The sequence below is a fragment of the Bubalus kerabau genome, chromosome 10 (genome assembly GCF_029407905.1).
Source record: "Bubalus kerabau isolate K-KA32 ecotype Philippines breed swamp buffalo chromosome 10, PCC_UOA_SB_1v2, whole genome shotgun sequence".
NCBI lineage: Eukaryota > Metazoa > Chordata > Mammalia > Artiodactyla > Bovidae > Bubalus > Bubalus kerabau.
In genome coordinates, this window is record NC_073633.1 from 54,838,396 (window position 1) to 54,856,044 (window position 17,649).

The following is a 17,649-nucleotide window of genomic DNA, read 5'->3' on the forward strand; positions in this document are numbered from 1 at the left end:
AAGGTGGGCTTTACTGGTATGGAGGGGAGGTTATAGGAGAACAATTATTTTCCATAACCCACCCCTTGTAGAACTATGTGCCTTTTAAAACTCCTACCACATTGGATTTTAGTTAAGACAAAAACAACAGCAGTCAGACATTAGAAATGAGGTGTGGGATGGCTGAATTTCTGAATTTCTCAGAAGTTGTTAGGGTAAAGATCAAAAATATTATCAAGAGTCAAATCCTTGTCTTCATTCTCCAAAGTTGTAGAAGTAAACTTATTTGAAGCAACAAACATCTGACATAATAAAAACATGTGTTACATAACTCCCTCCCCACAACACCACATTATAAGAGAGAGAGGGCTTCTCTGCTAGCTCAGCAGTAAAGAATCTACCTGCCAGGGCTGGAGATGTGGGTTCCATCCCTGGGTCAGGAAGATCCATCCCATGGAGAAGGAAATGGCTACCTATTTTAGTATTCTTGCCTGGGAAATCCCATGGACAGAAGAGCCTGGTGGGTCCATGGGAGTCCAGTTCAGATTAGTTCACTCAGTCATGTCTGACTCTTTGCAACCCCATGAACTGCAACACACCAGGCTTCCTTGTCCATCACCAACTCCCAGAGCTTGCTCAAACTCATGTCCCTTGAGTTGGTGATGCCAGCCAACCATCTCATCCTCTGTTATCCTCTTCTCCTCCTGCTTTCAGTCTTGCCCAGCATCAGGGTCTTTTTCAGTGAGTCAGTTCTTTGCATCAGGTAGACAAAGGATTGGAGCTTCAGCTTCAGCATCAGGGCTTCCAATGAATACTCAGGACTGATTTCCTTTAGGATTGACCTGTTTGATCTCCTTGCAGTCCAAGGGACTCACAAGAGTCTTCTCTCTCCATCACCACAGTTCAAAAGCATCAATTCTTTGGCACTCAGCTTTCTTTATGGTCCAACTGGTACATCCATACATGACTACTGAAAAACGAAGTCCTGTAGCTTGACTAGACGGACCTTTGTTGGCAAAGTAAGGTCTCTGCTTTTTAATATACTGTCTAGGTTTGTCATAGCTTTTCTTCCAAGGAGCAAGCATCTTTTAATTTCATGGTGGCAGTCACCATCTGCAGTGATTTTGGAGCCCCCCAAAATAAATAGTTTGTCACTGTTTTCATTGTTTCCCCATCTATTTCCGTGAAGTGATGGGACCAGATGCCATAATCTTCATTTTTTGAATGTTGAGTTTTAAGCCAGCTTTTTCACTCTCTTCTTTCACTTTCATCAAGAGGTTCTTTGGTTCCTCTTTGCTTTCTGCCATAAGGGTGGTGTCATCTGCATATCTGAGGTTATTGATATTTCTCCCAGCAGTCTTGATTCCAGCTTGTGCTTCATCCAGCCCAGCATTTCACATAATATACTCTGCATATAAGTTAAACAAGCAGGGTGACAATATACAGCTTTGACATACTCCTTTCCCAGTTTCAAACCAGTCTGTTATTCCACGTCTGGTTCTAACTGTTGCTTCTTGATGTGCATGTAGGTTTCGCAGGAGGCAGGTAAGGTGGTCTGGTATTCCCATCTCTTTAAGAATGTTCCACAGTTTCTTGTGATCCACACAGTCAAAGGCTTTAGCATAGTCAATGAAGCAGAAGTAGATGTTTTTTGGAATTCTGTTCCTTTTTTAATGATCCCACGGATGTTGGCAATTTGATCTCTGGTTCCTTTGCCTTTTCTAAATCCAGCTTGAATATCTAAAAGTTCTCAGTTCAAGTAGTTGAGCCAAGCTTGAAGAATTTTGAAGCCTAGCTTGGATAATTTTCAGTATTACTTTGCTAGTGTGTGAGATGAGTGCAATTGTGCAGTGCTTTGGACATACTTTGGCATTGCCTTTCTTTAGGATTGGAATGAACACTGACCTTTTCCAGTCCTGTGGTCACTGCTGAGTTTTCCAAATTTGCTGGCATATTGAGTACAGCACTTTCCCAGCATCATCTTTTAGGATTTGAAATATCTCAGCTGGAATTCCATCACTTCCACTTTGTTCGTCACAATGCTTATGCTTCCTAAGGCTCACTTGACTCTGCACTCCAGGGTGTCTGGCTCTAGGCTCTAGATGATAGCACCATTGTGGTTATCTGGGTCATGAATATCTTTTTAATGTAGTACTTCTTAATATCTTCTGCTTCTGTTAGGTCCATACTGTTTCCATCTTTTATTGTGCCCATCTTTGCATGAAATGTTCCCTTGGTATCTCTGATTTTCTTGAGGATATCTCTAGTCTTTCCCATTCTTTTGTTTTCCTCTATTTCTTTGCATTGATCACTGAAGAAGACTTTCTTATCTCTCCTTGCTGTTCTTTGGAACTCTGCATTCAGATGGATATATATTTCCTTTTCTCCTTTGCCTTTTACTTCTTTTCTTTTCTCAGCTATTTGTGAGGCCTCCTCAGACAACCATTTTGCCCTTTTGAATTTCTTTTTCTTGAGGATGGTTTTGATCACTGCCTCCTGTACAGTGTTTCGAACTTTTGTCCATAGTTCTTCAGGCACTCTATCAGATCTAATCCCTTGAATCTATTTGTCACATCCATTGTATAATTGTAAGGGATTTGGTTTAGGTCATACCTGAATAGCCTAATGGTTTCCTCTACTTTCTTCAGTTTAAGTTTGAATTTGGCAATAAGGAGACCAGCCACAGTCAGCTCTCGGTTTTGTGTTTACTGACTGTATAGAGCTTCTCTGTCTTTGGCTGCAAAGAATATAGTCAATCTGATTTCAGTATTAACTGTCTGGTGATGTCCATGTGTAGAGTTGTCTCTTGTGTTGTTGGAAGAGGGTGTTCGCTATGACCAGTGCGTTCTGTTGGCAAAACTGTTAGCCTTTGCTGTGCTTCATTTTGTATTCCAAGGCCAAATTTGCCTGTTACTCCAGGTGTCTCTTGACTTCCTACTTTGCATTCCATTCCTCTATGATGAAAAGGATATCTTTTTTTGGTGGTAGCTCTAGAATGTCTTGCAGGTCTTCGTAGAACCATTCATCTTCAGCTTCTTCGGCATTAGTGATTGGGGCATAGACTTGGATTACTGTGATGTTGAATGGTTTGCCTTGGAAATGAACAGAGATCACTCTGTCATTTTTGAGATTGTACCCAAGTATTGTGTTTTGGACTCTTGTTGACTATGAGGGCTACTCCATTTCTTCTAAGGGATTCTTGCCCACAGTAGTAGATATAATGGTCATCTGAATTAAATTCACCCATTCCAGTCCATTTTAGTTCACTGTTTCCTAAAATGTTGATGTTCACTCTTGACATCTCCTGCTTGGCCACTTCTAATTTACCTTGATTCATGGACCTGATATTCCAGGTTCCTATGTGATATTGTTCTTTACAGCATCGGACTTTATTTCCATCACCAGTCACATCCACACCTGGGTTTTTTCCTTGGCTCTGTCTCTTCATTCTTTCTGGAGCTATTTGTGCATTCTTCTCCAGTAGCCTATTGGGCACCTACCGACCTGGGGAGTTCATCTTTCAGTGTCATATCTTTTTGCCTTTTCATCCTGTTCATGGGGTTCTCAAGGCAAGAATAATGAAGTGGTTTGCCATTGCCTTCTCCAGTGGACCACATTTTGTCTGTCCATGGAGTCGCAAAAGAGTAGAGCATGACTTAGTGAACTAAACAACGACGAAGTAACAGAAAACACTGAGTTGGTCCAGACTCTCTTCCTGCCTTCTCCTTGTAGCAGCACTGCTTATCTTTGAAAAGTGTCTGTATTTCCTCATCGGTCATTGGTGGGTGCCTGCTGGTTCTCTCTCCTGGGTCAGAGGTGGACACCCGACAGAGTCAGAGCTGAGCTCATTTACTCTCCCTCTAGTCATGTGACTAGCCCAGAAATGGAAACCCGATTCACCTTAGGCCAACCAGATCCTTCCCTCTTCTAACTGGACTGATGGAGAGAAACAATCCTTTTTCTGCAGTCTTGTTTGTGTGGCTAGAGGGATATAAGCCTGGGTTGCCTGTGGCCATATCTCCAATTTGTGGGGTCAGTTGTATAGAGAAAGTGAAGCAAGTATGCAGGCCCATACAGAGATGTGGGGTGGGGAGGAGGAAGAGAGAGGGGGGAGAACTCTGTGTCCTTGTATCCACCCAACCCTGAGTGTAGCTCCATCCATGCCCTTTTTATAGTTTGAATTCAGAAGCCAACACATCCCTACCCCCTTGATAAGAATAGAGTTGGGATTTTGTCACTTGCCTCAAAGGATCTGGACTAGTACTATCAGCCAGCATCTTTTATATCCTTAGGCAAGAAAATTTTTCCATGTTCAAAAAGAAAGCATACAGCCATGTCCATTACTCTCTGTTTAATTTTTTTCTTAACAGTTAGGGTTATATCTTTGAAAGAAAAAAACTCTCAGATGGGATGGGAAAGAATCTGATGTTTGGCAGTCAACACACAGAGCTGGTCTATGTCAACCCCAGCAACAAGAGCTTTTCGATTTTGAAATGTGAATGGAAATAAATTCGATTCAATTCAAAATATAAAGTTAAACATTTTATATTCAGTCACAACATTCACTGAAGAGTTAAAAACCATGTTTAAGGGTCTAACAATGATCTTCTGGACACTGTTTGGTTGGTACTTTGGAGAAATTAAGAGTAAATCTAAAGCGTGTTCCATATTCTCATGTTGCTTGAAATCAGTTCACAAAAGATGATGTAGATGTGTGAAATATATAAGTATCATAGCTTAAGGTCTATAGACACTCACTCAAAAGGAAGGAGCCATTCTCTTGATGCAACTTCTGGCCAGTTGAGTCTTGAACTTGCTTGCGAGTGCCTCCCCTGTGTAGACCAATGGTTTTTCTGTTCCCTTGAACCCAGGCTCAGGGGAAAGAACCTTAGCTCTGGAAAGAGAATAGAGCAACAAGGCTGCTTTTCTGGGTTGGGTTGTAAATAAACACTCTTGGAACAAACGTGGAGGCCAGAGAATTCCAGTGCTTTGTTAGGAAGGAAGTGAAAAGCTCAGCTGTTCTGTGGGCCAGAAATGCTGAGCCTGCAGGATCCTCGGCAGAAGAAAAGAAACTGCTTTGCAATGACTTGACGCCTCCAGGGTTGCCCAGCTCTCATCAGATGCTTTCCCTGTTCCTACGGGCAGCCGTCACCCAGAGGAGGAGGGGATGGCAAGGTGCCAGCCGTAAATAATGAATAGCACCCTCATTTACATTCTTTTTTAGTGGAGACTGTTTGCTCACAGCATCGAAGGGACCTGAAGCCTGAGGAAATAGGACTCAGAGCCTCCCTTGGATGCCCTCCCTCCAGTGTGCCTAGCTCAGGAAAAGGCAGATTCTTCCCGTCAGACCATCTGGTTCTCTTGAATGTGCTTATTAGTAACAGTGGAGGTGGGTCTGTTAGCCCAGGACAGCATCTCAGAGACAGATGCTGAGTTTATGTGTAAAATGTGGCTTCCAGCCAAAGCACTAATCATGATCGCCTCTGAAGTGGTTCCAATCGTCTGGATGAGGCGCTCCGGCTCTTATGTTGTTTGTACAAGCTGGTAGTTAGAGGTGTTGTGTACAAGATATTTGTAGTCATAATTTCTCCAAACAGGTTAAGGCAAACATTATGAGAATCAGCATATTAATGTGCTGTGTTTCAAATTAAAATTATAAACACACTTTCCTCATTGGAGGCCTAATCTGCTAGGAAGAAGCCAGATGTTTAATGATGAAACCATTATTTAGGAGGACCTATCAAAGTAAAACAAATTGTTGTTGTTTAAGTGGAGGGAAAAACCTGCTTTGTGCAGGGAAACTAGGAAAAATGGCTTTGAGAGGGTTCTTGCTGGAGTTGAATTTCTGTGAATCTCTTGTTGCTACTCAAAAGCAAGGGTTTCTTCTAGAAACATCATTTAGCAAATGGTATACTGCCCTCCTAGGACAAAACTATAGGCCAGGACAGTGCATTTCCCAGTGAAGAGGTGGTGGCTGATGTACGGGCACACTGGCTCAATACTGGGGAAAAATTGGGTCTCAAAGGCTTTTGGATGTTAACTTTTTGGGGGGACTGCACTGGGTCTTCATTGCTGCACTCGGGTTTTCCCATTGTAGCGAGTAGGGGCTGCTTTCTAGTTGCGATATGTGGACTTCTCACTGTGCTGGCCTCTCTTGTTGTGGAGCACGGGCTCTAGGGTGCATGGGCTTCAGTAGTTCGGGCACATGGACTGAGTTGCCCCGTGGCATGTGGATCTTCCCACACCAGGGATTGAACCAGTGTCCCCTAGATTCTCAACCTCTGGATCACCAGGGAAGTTCTTGATATTAACTTTTGATATCGACTCTCCTTCCTGTTTCTGAAGTGAAAGGCAAGAAGCAATGGTTTTTGGTTTGTTTTAATATTTTTTAGGCTGCACAGCATGTGGGATCTTAGTTCCCTGACCAGGGGTGGAATGTGCACCCCCTGCATGGAAAGAGTGGAGTTTTAACCACTGGACTGCCAGAGAAGTCCCAGGAAGCGGTGTTTGGTAGCAGCTGACACCTGTGTCTTCCATTTGTATCCTGAGCTGCTTCATGTAGACTTGGCTCCCCCATTCTTACAGTTCAGCTGTAATCATTCCGTTAGTCCCTTACTATCTTAAAGGGGGCACAACCCCACTCTGTGCATCTGTCTGCAAATGTACCTTTCTTCCCTCTTCTCTTTCTCCTTTGCCTCCGTGCTGCTCTCTACTTTCTCATGTGCCCTTCATTCCCTTCTCTCTCCCTTCCTTGTAGGAAGCACATCTTAGATAGTAGATCCAATTGCTCCTTTAGGCAAAGAGCACATGAGAGGCAGGAATAAAAGTGAAGATGGGCTTTGGATATGGTTTCTAAAATCGAATGCCATCACACATCTTGTCCTAAATATCTAAAATACTCCCAGTACTATTTTGAAGAATTCTAATTTACTTACTTCCCCATAGTTTTCTTTGCTGCTGGCAGGTTTTTGGATTGTCCAAGGCCTTTCAGAGTACATGAGGCTGTTTTGGCAGGCACACAATTGTAGTTATTAAATAGCCATGAGGGGAATAGCATCTTGAGGTGGTTAGAAACCATCAGAGTTTGGAGACTTTACTGGATTCTAGAATCTGGCAGCTATCAAATCCTAAAAGGATCCAGAGAAGCCAGCACGTCACCTGAAGTTTCTTCACAAAATCGGAAGGGTGCACGTGGCCCCAAGGCTCACTCACCCGATCGCCTTTGCCACTGCAGGAGACCAGAAAGAAACCACCCTGTAGAGAGGAGACTTTGTTCTGTTACTGAAGATGTCTTGATTTATATTAATGACCTCTCACTTTCCTTGAAATAAGTTTCAGTTTTTCCTTCAAGTCTGTTTCATGTTCCTCTGTTTTCATCCATTCAGAAGGCTCTATTAGGCCTTCCTTGTTTATATCTTTTTTATTCCAGCAAGTACTAGAAGGGACTTGTGGGACCTCACCCAGCTCCGCTGCTCGAATTCTCTCGACAGCATCCTCACACCTAGGGTTTTCCAGCACATAATTGGTCATAGGCAGTGACAAGACAGACACTGGTCTCTTTCAACATAGCCTATTTCATCTCTGTGACTAATTGTTAGAATATTATTCTGTGTGTTGGTTTTATATCTGTTTCTTGGTAACTGCCAGTTATTAACATCAAGATTGTTGTGACAATTAAATAGGGTAATGAATATAATGTACTTATATATATAATATAGTGTAGTATCTGACACAGAGAAAGAACCCAATAAAAGGTAACTGCTTTTATCATTGCTATTATTGGTTCTTGTTCTGCCTCTTGAAGTTGTATAACACGAACCAACACAAACCAATTCTCCACATGGGAGCCCTTTGCATAATTGAAAACAATTATTTTCTCTCCTTGATGCCTGGTCTTCCTTTCAGTATTTGCAGCTAAGTATTCCCATTAACTGGAATCATTCCTCATATGACAGGGCTTGAATTTCTTCACTGTTGTGATCACTTGCCGTGAACAAATTATAGCTGTTCTAGGCATAGCTTCTAGAAGTGAAAGCAGTATTCTTGTCGAGGGTGGGATTAGGTAGACTCTTTCATTTTTTTATACTGTTCAGGATCTTAATTCCCCAACCAGGGATCAAACCCAAGCCCCTTGCAGTGGAAGGACAGTCTTAACCATTGGGCGACCAGGGAAGTCCCTGTGTTGTATATTCTGATTTGTGCACAGTAGCTATTACTGAGGCCCAAGTCATGTTATCTTCTGTGGAAGTTACATTAAATTGGTGATACAAACTGGGATTGGTAGTGGTGGTGGTTTAGTTGTTAAGTCATGTCCAACTCTTTGCGACCCCATGGACTGTAGCCTGCCAGGCTCCTTTGTCCATGGGGATTCTCCAGGCAAGAATACTGGAGTGGGTTGCCATTTCCTTCTTCAGGGGATCTTCCCAAACCAGGGAATGTACTGGGGCCTCCTGCATTGCAAATGGGTTCTTTACGCACTGAGCCATGAGGGAAGCCACATATTAGGTTTATTGTTGCCCAAATCTCTGTTTTTCTTTTTTAACAAGATAAACCTATATACATCTACATTTTTTTCAACTAAAGTCAAAACACTTATGTTTATCACAGCTGAATACCATCTTTTTAAAAACCTGCATTTTATTATTCTAGCTCTCAAAGACTTCTTTTGGCTACGTCTACTTTACATTTTGCTATTAGACCCACATAAACAGCTTTCTTTGCTTGATTTTTTTTCTTTTTTTCTTTTTTTTTAAAAGAAACCCTAGGTTTCTGCACAACAATGTCCTAATCAGTTTGGGTTGCTACTCTAACAAAGATACTATTGATGAAGTGGCTTATATGCAAAAGAAATGTATTCCTCACAGTTCAGGAGGTTGTAAGTCCAGGATCATAGTATACCAGCACAATTGGGTTCTGGTGAGGCCCTTTTCCAGGTTGCAGGCTGATGATTAGTCATTGAATCCTTACATGATAGAGAGCCAAGAAGGAAGCAAGCTTTCTCTGTTTTTGAAATTTTTGTTTTAGTTTGGACCATTTTTAAGGTCTTTGTTGAATTTGTTACAATATTGCTTCTGTTTTATGTTTTTGTTTTTTGGCTGTGAGGCATATAGGATCTCAGCTTCTCAACCACACACCCCTTTTACTGGAAGGTGAAGTCTTAACCACTGGACTGCTAGGGATGTCCCCTATCTCCTAACTCCGAAAAGGGCACTAATCCCATTCATGAGGGCCCCTCCCTCATGACCTCCGCTAATCCTAATTACCTCCCAAAAGCCTCACCTCCTAATACCATCACATAGGATGGTAGAGTTACAACTTAGCAATTTGAGGAGGAGGCATACATTCAGTCTATAACAGATAAAAAGACTGATGGGGGCATTCGTTAGGAAGGAGAAAAAGGAGTCTGCGAGAGCATAGTTGTTCAAATAGCAGAGTTACTCCAAATTCAATTAGAGTGAAGTGGAAACAGAGAAATAGGTAAACACAAAGACTGAGTGACCAGGAGCAACGGATTTAGAGACATCATGAAAACTTGAAAATAACCTAGCTATTCTGGTGCAGTCACTAGCACTGAATTTAATTGACCAAGCATTTGAGCAACTGTGAAAAAACTCGACATTCTCCCTGGAGGGGTTCTTATTAGGATCAAATGCAATCATTAGGAACGAGCTTAGCGTGAAGCTAGAAACCTAGTAGAGAGTCAGTAAAAGTGTGTCTAGTAGACATTTGTCCTCCTTTGGACAGATTTTGCCATCAATCTTGACTTTGCCCTTCATCTTTTTCTCTTTAGTGATTTTCTCTTAGGTGATTACATCCAATCCATTATCTGTCTTCACTTCTCATATTTTCCATCTCCAGTCTTTCATCTTGTGAACAAACCCATGTTTATGGTCTCCTTACTCTTCATGATTTTATAGCCTTTGATCATTCCCCCTTTCATTCTTTCTTCCTAAGCTAAAGAGCTCACTGATTTTTAGCTCACCAAATTCTCTACCTCCTCACCCCAGGGACTCTCTCAGGATTTTGCCTAGATTTCTGCCTTACTTGCAGAAGGGCTTCTTCCTGAACATATGGCCTGATCCCCCTGCTCATTTTCCCTGGTTTCCTAGTAGTCTGTTTAGCGTCTCTACCTATAAAGTGGGGCATGGAGCCAATACTACCACAAGAGGAAGTGATGAGATTTAAGTGAGTGGATGAATATAAATCGTCTAAAGCAGAGCATGGCGTGGAGGGTCACTCAGAGATGGCCATGGTAAAATTGTCATATTCTTAATTAAATCTCCTTTTGTAATTTGACTTAGAAGCCATTAGTGTGTAATACACAGGCCTTCCTTAGAAAGTAGTACTGTAGATTTCTGATGATGAACACAAGAATCATTTTTTTCTAACCAGTAACAACTTACTTTAGCCACACACACAAACTCTCTCTCTCTCTCTCTCTCTCTCTCTCTCTCTCAGGACTTAGAGCTTCCATGAGCCTGATAGGAGTGCACCTCTGAAAAATGTTGACCTCTATGTCACCTTTGAATGCCTCCACCATTAACAACAGTGATAATGATGATGATGCTATTTTTGAGCCATCTGCTGTATGCCTGGTACCATGCTATGTCCTGGGGTCAAAAGAATGAACAAGATAATCATAGATGAATGACTATCTACGTAGAGCTCCTACCTCAGTGCCTGGCACATGTTGTTCAATAAATATTTGAAAGAAAAAAAGAAAAAAGTGATGCTCAGAGTGTTTAAGTGACCTCCAAGGAGATCTTTTGGATTCTTGAAAAAATAATAACTTTAACTTTGTATGAGGCTCAAAATAGCTCCAGATCAGATCATATTGGTCGCTCAGTCATGTCCGACTCTTTGCAACCCCATGAACCACAGCACGCCAGGCCTCCCTGTCCATCACCAACTCCTGGAGTTCACTTAGACTCATGTCCATCGAGTCAGTGATGCCATCCAGCCATCTCATCCTCTGTCGTCCCCTTCTCCTCTTGCCCCTAATCCCTCCCAGCATCAGAGTCTTTTCCAATCAGTCAACTCTTCACATGAGGTGGCCAAAGTACTGGAGTTTCAGCTTCAGCATCATTCCTTCCAAAGAAAGCCCAGGGCTGATCTCCTTCAGAATGGACTGGTTGGATCTCCTTGCAGTCCAAGGGACTCTCAAGAGTCTTCTCCAACACCACAATTCAACTCCTTGGCGAGTGATGTGACTCTGAGATTATGCTGCATTTGGGCCCCTTCAGTTCAAACAAGCTTACAGGATCCTGACTTTAGGTTCCTGCTTGTTTAGTCCTTTCATACTTGTCCTTGGTGCCCCACACTGTTATAGGGGGCACATCTTTAGACCAGAGTGTGTTACAGAAAAGAGATGGCAGAAGCAGTAGGCCATTCAGTTCATCTGGATAATTTTTCTTAGTATGCCAGCCAGAATTTAGGAACACAGTGCTTTTCTCCCTTTTCTTTCCCCTCATTACTGATAGCAAAGGGCTTCCCAGGTGGTTCAGTAGTAAAGAATCTACTTGTTAATGCAGTAGATACAGGAGACACGAGTTGATTCCCTGGGTTGGGAAGACCTCCTGGAGAAGGAAATGGGTACCCACTCCAGTATTCTGGCCTGGAAAATCCCATAGACAGAGGAGCCTGGTGGCCTACTGTCCATGAGGTTCCAAAGAGTCGAACACAACTGAGCACCCATGCATACTGACAGCAAATGGTTTTTAATTGTTAAGCAAGTAAACTGTTCTTAAATTGCTTTGAAAATAGGGATGGCATTGACAAATCTATGTAAAGCTCTCTCTTTTTGGTTGGAACACAGCAGTACTGTTGCTATAGCAAGGCTCTGTGTGTATGTGTATGTTGTGTGTGAAGTTCAGTATGTTTGGTAAACCCTCTTGATTAGCTTAATTCATGCTTGCACAGGTCTTTGTGGCTTTCATTTCAGTTTTAAATGACATTTGGTGGTGGATACATTAGATACTTAGCTCTTTCTGCCTCTTAGGGTCCATTTGTTAAATTACCTATTTCACTGCACCCGATAGCTTCTGGGTCCTAAGGAAGTTAATGCTCCCATTGAAAGTGAGCAACTTTATTCCTGAGCTTTCCGCATTAGAAGGATCATCTCCAATGTTTCTGAATTACTTAAGGAGGTGAAGAATATCTTTATTTTCTATTTGATGACACTTCTAGGTAATGTGAGGAATTATCGTATAATACCTTAGCTCGGAAAGGATTTTACTCCAAAATAAAATCAAGTCAGATTCTCAGCTGTTGCCTGTTAAGTGCCAGTTTGACATTCGAAATGATCTGAATTTAGTGATTTGGAGAACCCCACAACCAGCAACGATAACTTTCATCCACTCGAAACCCATTTGGCCATGACTGATGAAGGGGCTCATTGTGTTTGGGAGAATTGAATTGGAGCAATTGGGGATGAAAACGTAAGACCTAATGATGGAGTCGCTTCTGTGCAACTTCAAGGTCCAGATTTATGTGCACTTTAAACACTCTTATGTTTGTGCCTTTTTTTCCTTGGGAAAGTTAGGATGGAATAAAAAATAAACTAATGTTAAGAAATGTAGAAGACTTCTGTATAATCTTTCAGTCTTAGGAGGCCACATTGTGTTCTGGCCAACCATAGGGTGCTGGAGGTAGGTGCTAACTCTATCCTCTATGGCACTGTGACCTTGGACAAGTTGCTGAACCTTTTAAAACCTTGGTCTCTTCAGTTTGCAGCAAAGCTAGAAATAGTGCATTTCTCAGAAGAATGGGGTGATGATTAAGTAGGCATCCCTCTGTAATGGGTTTAACGTGTAGAAAGCACTGGTAGGGACTCTTAGGAAAACCTAGGTGGGAGGTAGTTTACCATGAAGCTTATGAAATATAATTTTCAGGACTCCTCACTTTGCACATACCCATGTTAAGTAAAGATTTTCTTTTATACCTAATTTGATATTCATTATTGTTGTGTTTTTTAAAGATGTATTTATTATTTTTATTTTGGCTGCCCTGGGTCTTCATTGCTATACTCAGTTCAGTTCAGTTGTTCAGTCGGCCATGGACTGCAGCACTCCAGGCTTCCCTGTCTGTCACCAGCTCCCAGAGCTTGCTCAAACTCACGTCCGTCGAGTTGGTGATTGCTACACTCAGGCTTTCTCTAGTTGAAGCAAGTTGGGGCTACACTGTAGTTGCGGTGTGCAGGCTTCTCACTGTGCTGGCCTCTCCCGTTGCAGATCATGGGCTCTAGCCACATGGGCTCAGTAGTTGCAGCACACAGGCTTAGTTGCCCTGCAGCATGTGGGATCTTCCCCAACTAGGAATTGAACCTATGTCCCCTGCATTTCCAGGTGGATCTTAACCACTGGACCACCAGGGAAGCCCATGTTATGTTTTCTTAAACAGGGATTCCCAAATTACATGTTTTGGTAAATCCTTAAGCCTCCTTTGTCAAGCCCTCTTCATAAGTTGGTTCCATTATCCCTCCTACTTGGGTGCAGACTCCAGAGTTCATGAATTTAAAACTCCTTTTAATGACTATTAAAAAGAAGACACTATTTTTTAAGCATCTGCATGATATATGTTATGATAGAGCTCTCTTTGGCAGGAATTATGTAAAGGGAGAAGAATTAATTTGTCTCCACACATATATTAAACAAGGGATTTATTTCTGCCAAGGAAAGCAAGAGTGTGGAATCTTCTTTGATGAGATTTAATAATTTGTAGACTGATCCACTGATGAATGTCACCTGGTATTAGAACAATAAACTCAGTGAAATCAAATACATAGTCCTTTATGGATGCCTGGATCTGAACCCAGTTACATTTTATTGTACTTGGTTAGGTTGATGATTTTTTTTTTTTTGCAGTCTTGGTTATCTGTTTATTGGACCTGGAAAAGCTGTGTGTCTTCTTTAAGGAGAAGAGAGGTATGGACCATTGTAACTGGGACTGGGAGGGAAAAACATTCAGAGATGTCTGGAGGTGAGAGATACATGACGTGCTGGAAGAGTATGACGATTTCTGCCTGAAGTATGAAGACTTTTTCTTAAAGAAAGGAAAGAGTTCAGTTAGTGAGGCATTAACTGAGAGCAGCTTTTCATTGTAAGTTACATCTCATGCCGAAGAAGCACTCTGATTAAATAGACACGCAGAAATTCACAGTCACTCAGAGACGGAGAGAAGTCAAGTGGAGACTGAGGGAGGTACACCGAGAAAGACGGAGCAGTTTGAAACAGAAATGACAACAAAAATAGTGTTCCTCCTCGCAGATGAAAGCAACCAAAGTTGGGGCTCATTTTACTTTATTTTTGTTTGTAGCAGCATTATTTATAATTGCCCAAAATTAAAACAGTCCAAAAGGCTCTCAACTGATGTATGGATAAACAAACTGGGAGACTTGCATACAATGGAATATTACTCAGTGATAGAAAGGAACAAACTACTGATGTGTACAACAACATGGATAAGTCTCAAAAGCATTTATGATGAATAAAAAAGGCTAGACACAAAGAGCTACATACTCTATGATTCCCTTTATTGGAGGACATTCTGGAAAAGGCAGAACTATAGGCATAGAAATCGTATCAGGGATTGCCAGTGGCTGAACATGGAGGAAAGAGTTTGACCACAACAGAGTTTAAGGGAACATTTTAAGGGGATGGAAATATTCTATCTCTTGATCGGTCTAATGGCTGTGTACCCATGTGCATTTGTTAAAATTCATAAAATTGTATACCTAAAAATATAATTTTTACTGCGTATAAGTGCTGCCTTGATAAATCCTGCGTTAAAAAAAAAACAAACAAAAACTCAGGGTCAGGCTCATCTATATAGGAAGCCTCCTCCTGTGACTCCATCCAACTCGCAGACTGTGTTTAGTGACTTCCTTTTAGTTCCTACAGCACCTAATGCCCATGTGTTTTCCTGTTGTATCACATTATATTGAAATTATCTACTTAAAATCAAATATTAGAGTTTTGTATGTTTAGCTCTCCTACTGGGTGGCAAGCTTGTTAAAGTCAGAAAACATATCATATTTGTCTTAATATCCATGCATCCTACCCTTATCTTATCCCCAGCTCCGTGACTGACATATTGATCAACCAGTGATCAATGAAGTCTCTCCACCAATTCACTTAGCAGGAGATCCAATGTAGTCTCCTGCTAAGTTCAGAATCTTTAAGCTGGGCCTCATTTTAAAAGAGGAGGGAAAGAAAACATATTTCAGGCAGAGATTTCAGAGACTAATTTTGCTAAGCAGAAAAGCAGTTCAAAGTATATTTCTGCTTCTGAGTACCTTCAGTAAAGGTTAGAGAGAGGTCAGTGAAAGGCAGGGAGACAGAACCCCCAGGGTGACCTGCTCCCGTGCCCAAGTGGCTGAGGCAGCTGCCCTGGGAGGGACCTAGTGTGGGACTGGACTATTAGTAGATCAAGAAGGGGTTGTTGTGGACCATTCAAGGACAACAGGGCCTTGAGTCTGTGTAGAAGGAAGGCTTCTTCACAAGAAGAGATTGTATTAACTGAGAATTCACTAAGTGTTCTAATGCTTTGTGGTTTTTTTCTCTTGAATGACTCATATTCATTTCATTTATTACTTGGTGTTCCTGGTTTATTAACCCATAGTATACATTTTATTGGTGACAGGAAATACCATAGCATATAGTTTTTGTTTATGGGCACATACAGCTCCCATATATCCTGTTATGACAAGGTTTTCTGCTAAAGTTATAAGTAGAATTCCTTGAATATAGTGACATAATGAGTGATGAAGAGGTCAAATTCTTGGTTGGGAGAAAAACCTGATAATTTTACTGAGAGTACAGGTGATGGTGAACAGATGCTTCTACTCCTGACAGTCATGTACCTGGCTCTCTGCTGGCCATCGTGTAAAATCATTTAAGGTTTGGCCCATTTCCAGTTCCATAATTATTTACTAAGTGAATCCGGGCATGGACTGGAGCAGCTTTTACAGCCCCCAAGAAAGGATGATGTGTATCTCTTCCCAATACCATTTTCAATGACATCATCTTGGTTGCTTGAACTTCATCCTGATGGGGGTATTTATACCATGAAACTGGTCATCACTCCACATCAGTTTACCCCATAGCCGGTTGTTTAATGTTGGCCAGCAGACACATGTTCTGTGTGGGCAGGGCACCGTGCGGGAATTAAAATGGGAATGAGATACAACCCAGTCTCTAAGGATCTTGTAATTTGGTAGAAGGAATTGATGATGATGATGTTGATAATAAGTAGTCATGGTCACTTAACATGTATACTCTTCTAGAGCTTTACAGATACTAGTTCATTTAATCATTACAAAAGGGAGGAGGCTGGAGGAAATTGTTTACATCAATTTACCGTGGAAAGCACTGTTTTATCCTAAATGCTTCTGTTTGCAATGTCAAAATCGCCCCTCTTTCCAGGCCCCCAGCCTTTCCCTAGTTCTTATTTATGTGGCTGTGTTGGGCCTAGTTGCAGCTGTGGCCTCTTCCGCGTGTCGTCTGGAGCTGCGGTGCATAAACTCTCTAGCTGTGGGTGCAGGGTCAGTAGCTGTGATGCTTGGGCTTGATTGCTCTGCAGCTATGGGATCCTAGTTCCCTAACCAGGGATCAAACCCGTGTTCCCTGGATTGCAAGGCATATTCTTTACCACTGGACCACCATGGAAGTCCCCCCAAGTCTATTCTAGTTGTGTGAACAAGCTCTCGTTCATGCTTTCTCTCTTCCTGATGACTTTAAAGACTTTGGTCACCCTTGGTCATCCCTCTTTTCATTCTCCATCTTCTCAGACTAAAGGATCCTAAGACTTTGAGCTCACCAGGCTCCCCGTTTCCTTCCTCACCCTCATTCACCTGTCTCAGGACTTTTGCTGTCCCTCTGCCTTTGTTGGGAATGGTAGGTGACACCTCATCCCCCTGCTTATTTTGAGGTTAACCTTTTGAGATTCAAACACAACATCCATATCTGTATTTCTTCATAAATTGTTTTAAGTGCATCCTTGAAAAAGAAGGACAGGAGATGCTAATGATGATCACATCTTTAGAGTGAAGGATTTCAGAAGAAGCCTTTACAAACACTTCACATTTTTATATCATCTAAGTCATATATGAACACGGAGGGCTTGGGGAAACAGTTTTCACTGAAGTTGGCTAGTTGAGAAAAGTCAGTACAGCCAATGCATGTCAAGGCTTGGAGTTTAAACAGTGCCTTTGCAAACCACCAGGTGAAAGTGAAAGTGTTGGTCACTCAGTTGTGCCCGAGTCTTTGTGATCCCATAGACTGTAGCCCACCAGGCTCCTCAGTCCATGGAATTCTCCAGGCAAGAATATTCTCTTTGCCAGGGGATCTTCCCAACCCAGGCATCAAACTTGGGTCTCCTGCATTGCAGGCAGATTCTTTATCATCTGAGCCACCGGGGAAGCCACTAGGAGGAGTGAATAAATCTGCATTCTTCCTTGATTGTTTGCTGTAGGTTCAGACAAAACCAGGATTAGAGTTGGGATTGCTGCTTCAAGCCCTCTTACTATTTGATAGACAAAGATGTTTACAAGTAGGATATTCTTATTCTTCTGAGGTGGAAATATACTATAGCTCCTGGGAATGCATCAGGATTCTAGCTAAGGGAATTTATTTTAAAACCTGAATTTGATCCATCAACTTTCTTGGCCAAAAG

At 41.9% G+C, this 17,649-nt stretch overlaps 1 long non-coding RNA gene across 48 annotated transcripts in view; it reads left to right on the top strand.

Annotated features, from left to right (window-relative positions):
- Positions 1-17,649, top strand: part of LOC129621379 (uncharacterized) — a 454,544-nt gene that overhangs the window by 33,903 nt on the left and 402,992 nt on the right. For 47 of the 48 annotated variants that reach the window (XR_008699268.1, XR_008699267.1, XR_008699277.1 and 44 more), the window contains one exon: positions 13,842-13,901. The exons of the other annotated variant lie outside the window; for it this stretch is intronic. This is a non-coding gene — a long non-coding RNA (uncharacterized LOC129621379). The remainder of the gene's footprint in view (positions 1-13,841; positions 13,902-17,649) is intronic. 48 annotated transcript variants of the gene reach the window in all.